This window comes from Perna viridis, chromosome 6, assembly GCF_037379345.1.
Source record: "Perna viridis isolate PV_CMFRI_1.1 ecotype Kerala chromosome 6, ASM3737934v1, whole genome shotgun sequence".
Lineage (NCBI taxonomy): Eukaryota > Metazoa > Mollusca > Bivalvia > Mytilida > Mytilidae > Perna > Perna viridis.
Genome location: NC_142450.1, coordinates 14,639,325 through 14,653,712, shown reverse-complemented (window position 1 = coordinate 14,653,712; position 14,388 = coordinate 14,639,325). Strand labels below are relative to the sequence as shown.

The 14,388-nt window shown below is 32.0% G+C and overlaps 1 pseudogene; it reads right to left on the bottom strand.

The window, feature by feature from the left end:
* Positions 1 to 1,332: 1,332 nt before the first annotated feature.
* On the bottom strand, positions 1,333 to 3,748 carry LOC148613776 (toll-like receptor 7; annotated as a pseudogene).
* Positions 3,749 to 14,388: the final 10,640 nt, after the last annotated feature.

Below are 14,388 nucleotides of genomic sequence, written 5' to 3'. Positions count from 1 at the left end.
TTGGATTAGTTCAGATATAATGTCAGACTCATTAGAGTGAGGAAATAGGTCAGCTAATAGTAGATCCCAATTTGTTCCCATTGGCATGCCGACCGTTTGTTGATAAACTTTTTATGTATTTTTTTTCAATTTCCTCATTGAATTAATACCACTGTGGAAAAAAAAACAAATGTAGTTGTAGGACTGGAAACCATCTTTACAGCTGTGAGAATAGAAGTTAAAAGTTTTGAAAGTAGTGTATGGAAGAGTAATATCAAATGGCATCAGGTGCTCCAGAAAGGTTAAGGGCACTCGTCATGTTGCAAGTGAGTATACTCCGATAATACTCCGATAATATTCTAGCAACAATATTGCAGCTTCCCGACACAAAAGAGGCCCATCAAAAACTATTTATATTTGCGTATCATTATTTAAAATATATTTAGCGTTGCTACGTTCTTCTTTTCCTTGCTATTTTATTATGAATAATCTGCTTTAATGAATCCTGAGATGCGGTCTAAAGCGGATATTTTAAACTAAATAAAGGCAAATACCAATGTTTTAGAAGTATATTGGTATAGATCATTCAAATTAGAAAAAGTTAAACAAAAATTAAAACAAATATTTCAAACGATCAAGGTTTTCTCTGTTTTATTGCAGGCGTATCAACAGATAAAGGAGGTAGGAAATAGAAGCATACAATGAACCTTAAACTTAAACACTATATCACAGAAGATCACTTACCAAGACAGAGAATGCCATTTTAACAAATGGGATCCAAACGTGATATCAGATTATTCAACCTTTTGTTTGTCAAACAATTCGTATTCGTCACCTTACAACTGGAAAATTGATGACCTATGCTTGCGGGCACTAAAATTTTATCCTGATAGTGCTTGTAGAAACCATTGATCTCTATCTATAATCGTTTAGGTAGATTAACGTTCGCATTAAACTAAAACATATAAATCATTAATTTATGAAGTTAAATAGTAAAGGTTTTAGAAGAGTTAAATAAATATAACCCGACCACATTTCATCCTAAAAAAAACATATGGTAATAATATAGACGCGTTGTCAAACTGGAAATTCATATTGCTTTTGTCTGAAATCGAACTCCACAAAATGGTTACTTATATAAATATTCTTTCAAAATATCAGGTGGCCATTATAAGGTTTTGTAGGGGGGGGGGGTAAAGATGAGAATAGACAGACTGACGGACACTACTATAACTGTATACTACTCGCTTTCAAAACAAAGTGGTAAAACACACGCAAGACTCACTGATATATTAACACATAGATGAAGTTAGCTAAAACTTTATATGCAGTAGAAAGCAGTTTTTTTTCATTGTTAAACAAATACTATTTCTGTTTGAAATTGGATTTGTTAAACGTAACAATGCTATATTGTCATATTTATAGGTAATATCTACTATATCACATTTAAAAGTAATATGCACACCTTAAACTTTTAAGCTAAATACACCAAGATTATCATTTGTCAATATTAGATTATGTTTACGAAACGTTGGCTTCTTGTTACTGATGCAGATATTCGAAGAAGCCTTCGCAGTTCCAAGAAGAATTCTTATGTCATCTATTAGTGTATGTCTTCGGTTGGCAAAATCAAGATCAAAGCCAAGTCGCAGAAACGCTTTAAGTTTACGGTTTTTCTTTTCAGATGACTTCAAATGATCGAAGTTTATAACAATAATCTTTCGGTGAATGTGCGACACAAACGTGTGCCAAATATATTTCCATTCGAATTCTGTCCATGGGTAGTCAACAGTTTTATAGTAATCACAAAGAATCACAATATAGTTCCTGCTCATATTTATCTTCTCTAGAACTTTCTCCTCACGGAATGTGCCAGGCACTAAATCGCGGCATGGGATAAACAATCGATATCCCATAGCTTCAAGATTTTTAGCCAATACATTGCAAACCCATGAAATCAAAGGATCGCTCGAATCGTTAAATGATATAAAAGCATCATATTTTTCCATAACGTAGACTTTTGACTTTTTCCCTCCAAAGTATCTTCTTTTTAATAAATATATTTCATATCTAAATAGATAAGTACTAACAGCCAATGCAAAAAGTATGACACTAAGAATACCTAGCACTGACACAGGCACAAAATTATACACAATGTCACAAACGTCTGACGTTTGCATCGACCCAGCAAGAATCTTACGGCTTCCTATCTCACACATGTATATGCTGTTGTTACTACACAGTTTATTTGTGTTGTCAACATAATGTTTAAACCAAAAGTCATCGCATTTACATTTAAGATTTAACTTTCCAAAACGAACATTGCATGGGTTTAATGTTTGTATATCACGTGGAATTTCCTGAACGCTATTGTTCTCCATGTAAACCACAGTATTGCTTGATAACATATTGATTGTTTCTTTTGGTAATGTTTTAATGTTATTGTATGAAACATCTATAAGTGAAACATTTTTTAGATATTCCTTTACCTCAAAATTCGAGATATTATTGTTTTTTAAAATCAACGATGTCTTGTGTTTACAATCGGGTATGTACAGTGGAAGCTTCTTCTGATCAGAGTTAGAGCACATTTTCGTTCTGATGGCTGGGAAAAACAATAACAATTATGAGGACATTTTTCTTTCTCAGAAATATTGCAAATAAAAACATCAAGTTGACCTGCCTTAACCAAATGTGGAATAATTTTTCCTCTTAATTCTACCGGATTCCAGCACGTATGATTAAAATAATCGCGCCATGTTGTATTCAATACACTCTCAGCGAGCTCCAAAAAAGGCTCCATCCGGCAGTCGCAGTCCCATTTAGCGTCACTAATTTTAAAACCATAACTTAGTATTTTACCTAATACTAGTATATCTGTAATCCCCAAAGATTCAAAATCGATCCACGTCGTCAGTTTGTTTCCAAGGAGATTGACCATTCCACTTTGTAAATCTTGTCTATGTAGTTCGAATCCGTTTGTGTTAACAAATTTCTGTATTTTATTTTTAGAAAAGTCCCTGTTACAAAAGTTTTTCTCGGATATGAAATTGCTAATCTCTAACGTTGACAGGTTATTGTTAGAGAAATCCGCCCGGAATATCTGAAGTGTAGGTCCGTTTGTTGTCATAAGGTCTAGTTGTGTGATCTTGTTGTATGATGCATTTAACACCCGCAATTCGGAAAGTCCAGTAAAACTTGTGTTTCTTATGTATTTAATGTTATTATGGCTGATATCTAAAGTATCCAGTTGTAACAAACATGTAATATTTCCAATATCCGAAATTTTGTTGTATTTTACTACGATTTCCACAATAGTTGGGAAGGAACAAATGTTTTGAGGTAACGATGATAGGTATCCATGTGTGTGGATCAGCCTCAGAAGTGAATCGTGTGACAAGTGATCAGGTTTTAGTATTTTAGCAATACCATTTCTCCTGATATAATCAACTTCCAACGGTTTTGTTTTATCGGTCGGATAACGCCATGATGGAGCAGAAAAGCACAAACAACAACCTTCTTGATGTGCCAGGTCTTGCTTTTCCAGTTCGTAACACCTTTGTGGGCAGTGCAAAACAGATCTATTAGTGTCACTGTCTACAGGAACCCATTCTGTGTTTGGTACAACTGAAAGATTTTTAAATGTAGACACTAATTTATCATAAGTATTGTATTCGTTTCCACGGATTCGAATAAGTTTTACACCATTAAAGGATACCACAAACAAAATTGTGATGGTCTGGAAATAGAGGTAATTTGCTCCGCACATTTTATTCGTTTGACTCTTCATAGGCTGGAATGACAGTAAATATATTGACTACTCTTGACAAGGAAGAAGTTGAAAAAAGATAACAAGTTCTAGTTGGTTAAAGTTGACCAAGGAGGGAATTCCCTTTTTTTGGTAATATAAGAGATTTATGTTAATGAATTTATTTTGAAATTTATATCGATCTGTAATCGTCTATTGACAAGAGGAGACACAACTGCAATGATCAAACTTGTACAAGACTTTAAAAAACGTAAAATCAAATAAAAGCAAGTGTAAATTTCGTAATCTTGTTTGAAAAGTTATATTAGATTATTATTTGGTGTATCACGTAGAATGAAAATTTCATTTAGATAAAGTAGAAAACACTTTAAATCTATCAGTTTTTCATTTTAAGTGCTGGAATCTTTAAGAATCAGGCCAAATTGAAAAAAATAGGTGGGCACATCGGTTAAGCTTCCTGAAGATAAATAACAGTTCTTTTGTCTTACACCTGATAGAAAAGACAGATACAGAAAATAAGGGAAATGGTTAAGAAATAATAAAAACAGCCAAGTTAGTTAACTCCTTTTGAAGATTAAATTACAATGCATTTCATATAATTCATACGGTATCGGATATCTCTATTTGCGACACCTAAAACAATATGATGATATTTTCAAAGCCAAGTCGCAGAACGCTTTAAGTTTACGGTTTTTCTTTTCAGATGACTTCAAATGATCGAAGTTTATAACAATAATCTTTCGGTGAATGTGCGACACAAACGTGTGCCAAATATATTTCCATTCGAATTCTGTCCACCTGATAGAAAAGACAGATACAGAAAATAAGGGGAATGGTTAAGAAATAATAAAAATAGCCAAGTTAGTTAACTCCTTTTGAAGATTAAATTACAATGCATTTCATATAATTCATACGGTATCGGATATCTCTATTTGCGACACCTAAAACAATACGATGATATTTTGAATAAGATTTTATGGCAAAACTTTTGATTTTTTCACCATGATTTGCGAACTACCTGATTCTTTTAGAAATTAACACTTAGTTTGTAATTGATGAATCAACATAAACCGTACATAGGTTAACCGTTGTAAAATACTACTAGGCTTAAGACACAACTGGTATAAAGCACTTCAGTAGAAATAATTCATTTTATTGTATTAAGTAGCTGTCTTGGAAGGATCATGCAAAAACTGAAAAATGTGATATACCTAAAAAAAAAAAAAAAGGCTACATATTTTATTTTTCTAACTAAGTTGTTTTATAGGTCTATATTATGAAATGCATAATTATTCATTAAAATCTACCTGCTCTTAAGAGATAATCAACATTAAAAATTCAATATATTCTATTGTATTTGAGTGTCATTTACAGAGTTATCTCCCTTAATTTTGAATACTACAGTGCATTCTATACAATTTTTATCTCCTATGAGCATGGGTTATACAAAAAACCAAGTGTTAATTTCTGTTACTAAAGCATTTTAAACAAAATATCCCAAATACAAATATGTAGTGTTTCCAACCATGTATCACATTTTGCATGATTCTTAGCTGGAATGCTACTTAAATGTTCATTTATTATACAACATAAAATACTCTTGATTGGACCAGTTCTAATCATTCAAATCTACAGGGAAAATATAATCCTTCTGATTGAAAATAAGTAATTAATTAATCCTTTCATTTTGCAAAAGTTATCTTTATTTGCTTTTGTCATTGGTGTACCTTTAAATACAACTCTGAATATTTCATCGTACACGCTATACACACCTTATAATATTTTTTTTAATCGGACAAAAGGGTAAAATACATTAAACATACACTATTTTGAAATTTCCAAACTTACACAAATTATGTTTAATGAGGTTTTTTAAGAATGTTTTGTCATTGCAATTCATGATTTCAAAGTTGAATTGAATTGGCAAAAATTGAGATTTTTTTCAAGAATAACAAGAATAAATGTTTTAAAGGAACCGGTCACAAATATTTTAAGCATTGTAGGTTTGGTAAAATGTGATTATCTGTTGTAGCAAATATAAGCTAGCTTCGTTTAGTCACTACCGATCGTCTTGCAACTACAGCAAAAATTGAATCTCTACAAAAAGCGTTCAGTGATATCTTTGGGTTGACGATATGTTCATGTTCTTTGTATTGTTTATAATATCATTATTTGAAATGTGTTAATTTAAACCTTAACGTAATAGACTCTTGAGGGCAAGGTTAAATTGTCACAACTGAAAAGACAAAATGTAGTAGTTTATATTAATCATTGAGATCAAGGTTAAATTATCACAACCGAAAAGACAAAATGTAGTAGTTTATATTAATCATTGAGATCAAGGTTAAATTGTCACAACCGAAAAGACAAAATGTAGTAGTTTATATTAATCATTGCAATTTTACAATTCAGGTCTAACTGCGGATTAGATGTTATCTTTATCATGCCAGTTTTATTTTCTGTAACTAAGTTCTTTTGAAATTTCACATAGATTTACTACAAGGAAAAACCCAATGCTGTGCGTTGAAATGAACTCAGTTGATCGTCTTGCACGACCAGGATTTTCCAGGTCATAAAATTATGATTGAAAAAGAAAAAAAGAGGAAGGAAATATGACTTTTGAAAAAAAAAATTTGAATAGAATGAAGCGAAATTCACCTATTCAAATGTCGGAATTAATTTATGATAATTGAATTTTGAATCCTAAGGTTAGCACAAAAGGGTCTATTCTCTACACACAATCATAACTTGTGATTTCATAAAAAGGTTATCTGCCAGACCATGCACTATTTTTAGGAATCGAATCTATGGTAATATCAATTTGTAATACAATGAAGCATGAATGGACGGAACACTTGGTATAGAATTATTTATAGAGTTAAATCAAATGCGTCGTTGACACAATCAATCGCTGTAATGTGTAGTACAGATATTATTCACACAACATGCACAACACTAGTTTTGGATAGTTTTTTCTGTTGTAATATATGGCGGGTGGAGAATGTACAATATGGCAATTTGGATATTTAATGGGAAGAAAATTTAAAGAATCATGGAAAAAATTCAGATACAAGCAATATACATATACAAACGTTTCAGCATATGACGACTCTATTCGCTACACTGTTCCATCGGATCAAATTGATACATGGAAGATAACTGCAGGGACTGAAAAATTCCAAAAGATATTAGAACTGTCAAATTAGCAAAGCCCAGCGCATCAGACCACTCGGATAGCTAGGCTATATATATAAAACGTCGATAAAAATATATTTAAGATCATTGATAAAAATTAAAAGCATTGTGACAAAATATACTATTCTAATCAACAAAACGAACAAAGTATCGTTTTTAAAAACCTTCCTATCAAGTGGAAGGGAATTCAAGTGGTTATCAGAATTTGAACGGTAGTAAATACAAATAATCTAAGGATAACTGTATAAATATTAGTTATATTGTTTATAGATAAAGCATACACTTTTTCCGGCATGTATTGGTATAAGAATGAAATCAAAGTGAAATAAGAATGAAATTAAAATGAAATAAGAATGAAATCAAAGTCATTTTCCTGTTTATATATAACTGAGGTTAGTGCCGTAACAACAACGACTACACAAGGAAAAAAGGCAAACACAATAAATAAGAAATTACTAAAATAAAACGTACAAAGAAATAAAGAGAGCAAGCTAGAATCCGGAGAAAAATTGGAGCTTTGATCTCAGGTCTACCGCTAGGGTAAGCGTCCTTTGTTTTTTTCTATTCACGTCACGTCTATTCATTGGAATTATTTGGAAGCTTCTGGATGAAATTTGCTTCGTTTACAAGATTATGCAATCTAGATATCCAAACTGTAGACAAGAGAAGATAAGAGCAAAAAGTATAAACGCGTGGGAAAATGAGTTATTATAGATCATGCCAAACTTGGTAATATACATCAATCAACGAACAAGTAGTCTCTTAAACTAGACACGCTCTAATCAATAGAAACGTAGAATGTTTAAAATTAGAGATACTATACGACCTTAGAGTGCAGAGGTTATCAACAAACATAAATGCACTTTATAAAGTCATAAATTAAACAAAAATTGTGCCACCTTTATAAATCCATAATTTATTATATTTCCATTACTTCCTCTTTTTCCTCATTTATTTTCTATCCAGATAAACATGTCCGTTCATCGCGTTATGTTTCTCACATTACGATAAAGAAAACTTGACCTACAACAGAGACGATTAATTCCCTTCTTACAAGAAATGCTTCATCAAAATAGATTTTGAACTATAGGGTAAATGACAAACCATAAATACGTAAAAGGAATTAGCAAATCAATTTATGAAACTTTGAACCAACTTTTTGTGTACTTCATACATTACCAAATAAATAAATCATTTTAATAACAATTTTTAAAGCTGCATTTTAGGCCTTTTCTAGTTACAAAGAAGTCTGCAATAGTCGAAAAACAAAAAAACAAAACAAAACAAAACAAAAACAAAACAAAAACAAAACAAAAACAAAAACAAAAAAATGCCGGGAAAGAACCTTCTTCTACACTTACAAAACAAGTTTGACACTCCTTTTTCTGAACCTACCTCATCGTCATACATACTTGTTGCCATCATTTTGGATATTTGTTTCCACAGGCTCTTGAAACTAGTTTATATAAAAGGTCAAGTTGAAGAACTACCGTTTGTCAACAAAGGTATCGATGCAATTAATTCGATTAACATTCTCCATCACAAAAACGTAACCAACAAATAACCCCAAGAACAAATTGAAACCGATTATTTCATATTCCTATACTTCACCTATTGCATCAAAAATATTCAGTTATAAAAAGCTATTGAGAACTTCGAGATTGAGGGCTTAAAGGCTAAAACACCTGACTGTTATTGCAAAAACTTCGTTCAAATATGGTCCTTCCGGTCACACCATTATGGGAGATTTAAGCACAATCGAATCTCTGCGTAAATTCCTTTCTAAATGTCCCAAGTACCGTGAACGACGCTCCATAAATTGAAATTATAACTCTAAATTTCTAATGGATGCCGTGAAGGACTACGTGAGAAATTGGAGAAAACGAGAACACAAAGACATCTACCCGAAAGAACTTCAGATAGAGGATACTACAGACACTTTGAAGTCATCCTCATATATTGACTTACACTTAGACATCGGTGGTAAAGGAAAACCATTGACCAAACTTGATGAATTTTCGTTCAGAATTGTCAACTTTCCTTTCAGCTGTGGAAACATCCCTTCAGCATCTGTTTATGGAGTTTTCATATCACAATTCATACGTAATGCCATAGCTTGTCGTAACTACGAAAACATTTGTATCGCGCTAGACTTCTTACAATTAAGCATCTTGAAAAGGGTAATGTTGCTACAAGATTGCAGTCATCACTACAGAAGTTTTATGGTCGTGATCATGAACTCGTGGATCGTAAAGGTATATCCATCTGCACCTTGAGAACTAATCTGTTCAACGTGTCATAGTTTTCTTTTTCTCTTTCGTCAACGCCGGACTATTTATGAGCAACTTGACGTGTGTTTCTAAAACAACAGAGGATGCTTACCCTACCGGTGGACCTGGTCCATGCTCCCAGTTTTTAATGGAGTCCGAGAATAGTGGTTTCCTTTATTTCTCTTTAAAACACTCTTGAAAAAAGCATATAAGCACAACTGCCCCGAGATTTTCGTCCAAACTTTTGCGAGGTTAATAAAGAGCTATTACATCAATGTTGCTAAAGCAATGGTAGAACATTGGTGTGGTGAAGAATTTAGGGATCGTTTTGACATGTTTTGATCGATAAACAGCATATCACCTTTTGAATTATTCCAGCCGTTAATAACAGCACCTGCTATTTCATGGAACACATACTGAATTATATAGATTACAACTGAAATATATTTCAAACTTTTAAAAGAAATCAGTGATGAAAAATTGACGCATTATTAATTGATAGTAATGATGAATTTACTATTTTGGGCGTTCAAAGTACCTTAACGTGTGGTCACCCGGCTCTTACCGATGAGCAAAATACAATAATTTTTAGTCATGTACATAATTATATAAAAGGATCTAAGAGGTTCCTTATTATATAATCAGTATCATTGATACTGCAAGTATATTTATAACAACCACATACATCATCACATCATCACAATATTTGCTAGTTATATCATGTCAATATTATGTTTATATATTTATTGTATTGTTTTTGCATGCTTTCAATATGTATTATTACACACTGTATATGGGAGAAGACTTAACAAGTTTAACAAGTTTGTCTAACTTGTGTCTAATCCCTTTTGCATAATTACGCAAATAAAATATGTTTAAACAAAAAAAAATGTTTTAAGCAAAGAATAATTAGTTGGTGCATGAAGTTAAATGAAAAACATTGAAATGCGAGGAAACAACTAACTGTGTTTACTCAGAATTATTTGAAGTACTTTCCTGGTGGAAATTATCATGTTGTTTTAACTCTCCTGCACTGTCTTTGCACCACCGTATTAACATTGTTTTTACTGTATTAAATTATTGTCTTCACAAGACTAAAAAAAAAATAAGTGTTTAACCAATATCTATACAGGGCATTTAATAAAACATAATTTGAGATTTTACGTCTGCATTTAGATTTGGCCCTTAAAATTCGTAAAACAATTCTGGTGTTGTGATAGATTTATGTCACAAGAATAAATTTTCTTAGTAACCAGCAAAGTTTTCCAAATTCTTGATTGTTGTCGTTTGGTTTTAAACAATTTAGTGTTTTATCTGTCAAAACTACTGATATGTATAAAAACCAGTACAAAACGATCTACTTTGTAGTATACTTTATGCCACGTAAGATGATGTAATAAATGTCCATCTTGTCGTCGCTATTGCATTCTCGTCTATAATCATTCGTGATTATTCAATAGCAATGCAAACTTATTTTTATTGAAGAAACCATAAAACATTAGTGCAGTGGTCGTCATCTGAAACTTTTTAAAACCTATAAATCACACAAAAAAAAACAGTACTTGATTTGTACCTTATCATTAATTTCGTTTTCTATACGTCTTAGATGATCAATCAAGATATACTTATGTGTTTACTGAATAAAGTTTTTAACATTTCAATAACGGAAGGTATGACCTACAAAGAAATAGCGAACAGATCCCCCCAATTTCCTTTGTTTTGAACTATCGGGTAAAAGACGAACTTTGATTATGTAATAATGGATCAACCTACCAACTAGTGAAACCTCTAAACTCCATTCGGTGTATTTCATAGATATGTTTTACCAAATAAATTATTTTAACTTTTTTCTCTTTTGTGTGCGACTTCTACTTAATAATCGATTTACAAAATGAACATGCACACCATATTTTTTCAATGTATCATCTTATAAAGATGATTATCTTTTCAATTTTGGGTGTTCAGTATTTCAGTATACAACAATGAGTCTTCTAGGTTTCAACATTTTGTTTCTTGCTTGAACTTGCCAATATGATAATTAAATAAGAACTCACTTTAACATTATCTGCTAAGATAAAAAGAATCACCCTCTCGTTATTCCGTGTGACTACTGAAACTCGGCTGAACCGACTATACACCTAATGTACATTGAAATACACAAGTATTTCTGGATATAGCGGATCGGAAGGAAATAATAGCCAACTTTTACCAACTGCACGGTGTTGTCAATATGGATTAACAGATACGATTAGTTACGAATATGCTGGTATTATGTTAGATTCCGTGTTTTGTCCGTTATGTTGTATTTTGTTCTTTTTGTTGTTTTTTTTTTTCAAATTATCTTCTATTGTTGACTCTAACCTGCAACTTACGTTGCTGGATAATCTTTGCTGGGAATTCGTCGTCACGTTTGCAAAATTTGGTTCAATAATGCATACATTAATTTGACGTATGATCTGTAAGATGGAACCATAAGAGATTAGAAGTCATTTGTTTATACAAGCATCTTTATGGAACTGAAAAGATTTATATCGCAGTTTAATGGGACTGGATTTCTTGAGTATCGAATCATATCCGAGTAAAGTTAAAATCTGCTTACAAATGTTTCAAACCAGATGTACCATGTTGATTGAAAAACAACAGTCTTGAAGCTTCATATGGGCTAAGCCATGGAAACAAAAAAACAAAATGCTCATGTAATTTCTAAAAGTATCTTAAATAAACAATTACAGAAAATTTTTAAAAAAATAATCAGGGAAACCAATATTCTAGCGGAAATCAGAAGTATGTAATTCAGAGACAAAGACCAGACATGGAAAACAGAAACACACAACAAAGAACATGAATAACTAAAATAGTATAAACAAAGCACCAAAATTAAATGAACATTTCGAACTCAAACTAACAACTGGGGGCATAGACAAGGTGCACTGGTAGGGTAAACGTCTTCTATTTTCCTAGAAATACCTGCCGAGTTGCTAAAAAAAGTCAAGCTCTGGGTAGACGAAAGAGGAAAACAAAACTATGACACGTTGAGCAAATCAGTTTTCATGGTGCAGATGGATACACCGTAACGATTCACCAGTTCATGATGACGACCATCAAACTTCTGTTGTGATGACGTCATTATCTTAGCAATATCACCGTGTTCAAGAAGCCTAATTATAAGAAATATAGCGCGATAAAAATGTCTGCGTAGTTCCGATAACCTCTGGCAAAACGTATAAGTTGTGATATGAAAACTCCAGACGCTGGTGATGAAGGGATGTTGACACAAATGAAAGAAAAGATAACAATACGGAATGAAAATTCATGGTATTCGTCGTATATTTAAGTCAATAGTTTCCCTAAACCATCGACTTCTAAGTTAAGGTCAAGATATGAGGCTGACTTCACAGTATTTGTAGTATCCTTTATCTCAAATTCTTTGAGGTAGATGCGATGTACCAAATCCCGGAAACTAGGTTGTTTGACGATAATACGTCATCAATATAGCGGAAACTGAGATAAAACGATCTAGCTAAACGATGTTACTTGTTATGGATCAGATGAGCTATAAAGTCAACCTCAGCTAGTAAAGGATCACAATTTGTTCCCATTTAAATACCGACCGTTTGTTGAAAAATGCGTCATCTACACTTGGCAAATATTTTGTCCATCGAATATTCAAGCATTTTGAAAACATCTTTTTCGGTAAAATGATCCGATTTCAAATTATGAAATGATAAACTATTTGAATCATTTTATGAACTATTTAACTAGCACATCAGATAAGAATCATGCAACAGATGATTCATGGTTGGAAAGCCTACATATTTTTTAAAACTGATATGTTTAAAATATAATATAAAATATAGTAAAGAAAAATGGGCATGTGGCTTTTCGTATTAGCCGTGTTCTGATTAGACAAAGATAATAGACTGTACGGTTGAATTCAAAATTAAGGGAGATAACTCTATTAATGACATTAAAATACAATTGGATTTCAATGTGGATTATCTTCTTAGAGCAAAAAGATTTGAATGAATAACTATACATTCATTCATATAAACCTATAAAGCAACTTAATATCAAAAATAAAAATGTGTAGCCTTTTTCGGGGTGTATCTCATATTACAGAATTTGCATGATTCTTACAAAGACTACTACTTAAAAGCACTCTCTTAAGTAGAGATTTATGTGATTAAACTAAAAAAAGATCTTCTAAAATGAAGTATTCAGAAACACTCTGCAAAAAAGTATGTTTTGAACAGGTATTTTCCTAATATTATTTAATACCTTGGTCAACTTATGAACTTTGTCAATCAAAAATCCAATCAATGACATAGGGGTAAACAAAATGTGTAAGTGGTCCTTCACTGTAAAGTGACCCATTCACCTAAAAATTAAATAGATTTTAGATATGATAAATCGTTGGTTCGTGTAAATTCACGAAACCAATATATTATTTGTAAAAGAAAGAATAATCAAGGGAACCAAGGATATAGCGGTAATCAAAAGAATGCAATCAAGGGACAACATTCTAATCAATGTCAAGCAAAACACTGTTTGTCAATCTTAATTATGTAATCAATGCGGTATTCTTATTCTAAAACATGTTATGCATATGCAGTGACATCTGTCTTATCTGAACTTTGAATTAACCGAAAACATGTCCAACAGATGTCTAGTTTAAGTAGGTTTCGTTGTATTTGTACCATGCGATCACTTGGTAACAACATATCTGGATCACCATAGATGAAACGACATGATCACTCAAAATTGTAATGAACGATATATATCGACATATCAATTGATTTCAATTTAAAATGTATTTACACTGAAGTCCTTATCTGTGTTGAATGTACAAAATAATCTTCAAATTGCATCTTTTAATCTCATTGACCAAATCAATAATGTAATGAAACATGTATAAACCGCGTGTCCTTTCTAGACTTCATAATTTGTTTGGTTTAGACAGGTGTCGGGTTTACCTAGGTTCAAAATACTTTCACGTTGACGCAAAGGACGTTTGAAAATAGCTGGTGTCGACACTGTTTCGGATTTTTCAGTGTTCGTTAACATAATTTACTGTATCTGCTTATGTTTTCGTATGTAGAACTCTCAGAATTAGTTTTTCACGTGTCTCCTAGAATAAAATGTTGTTTAGAAGCATTAAAAATAACAATAACAGCA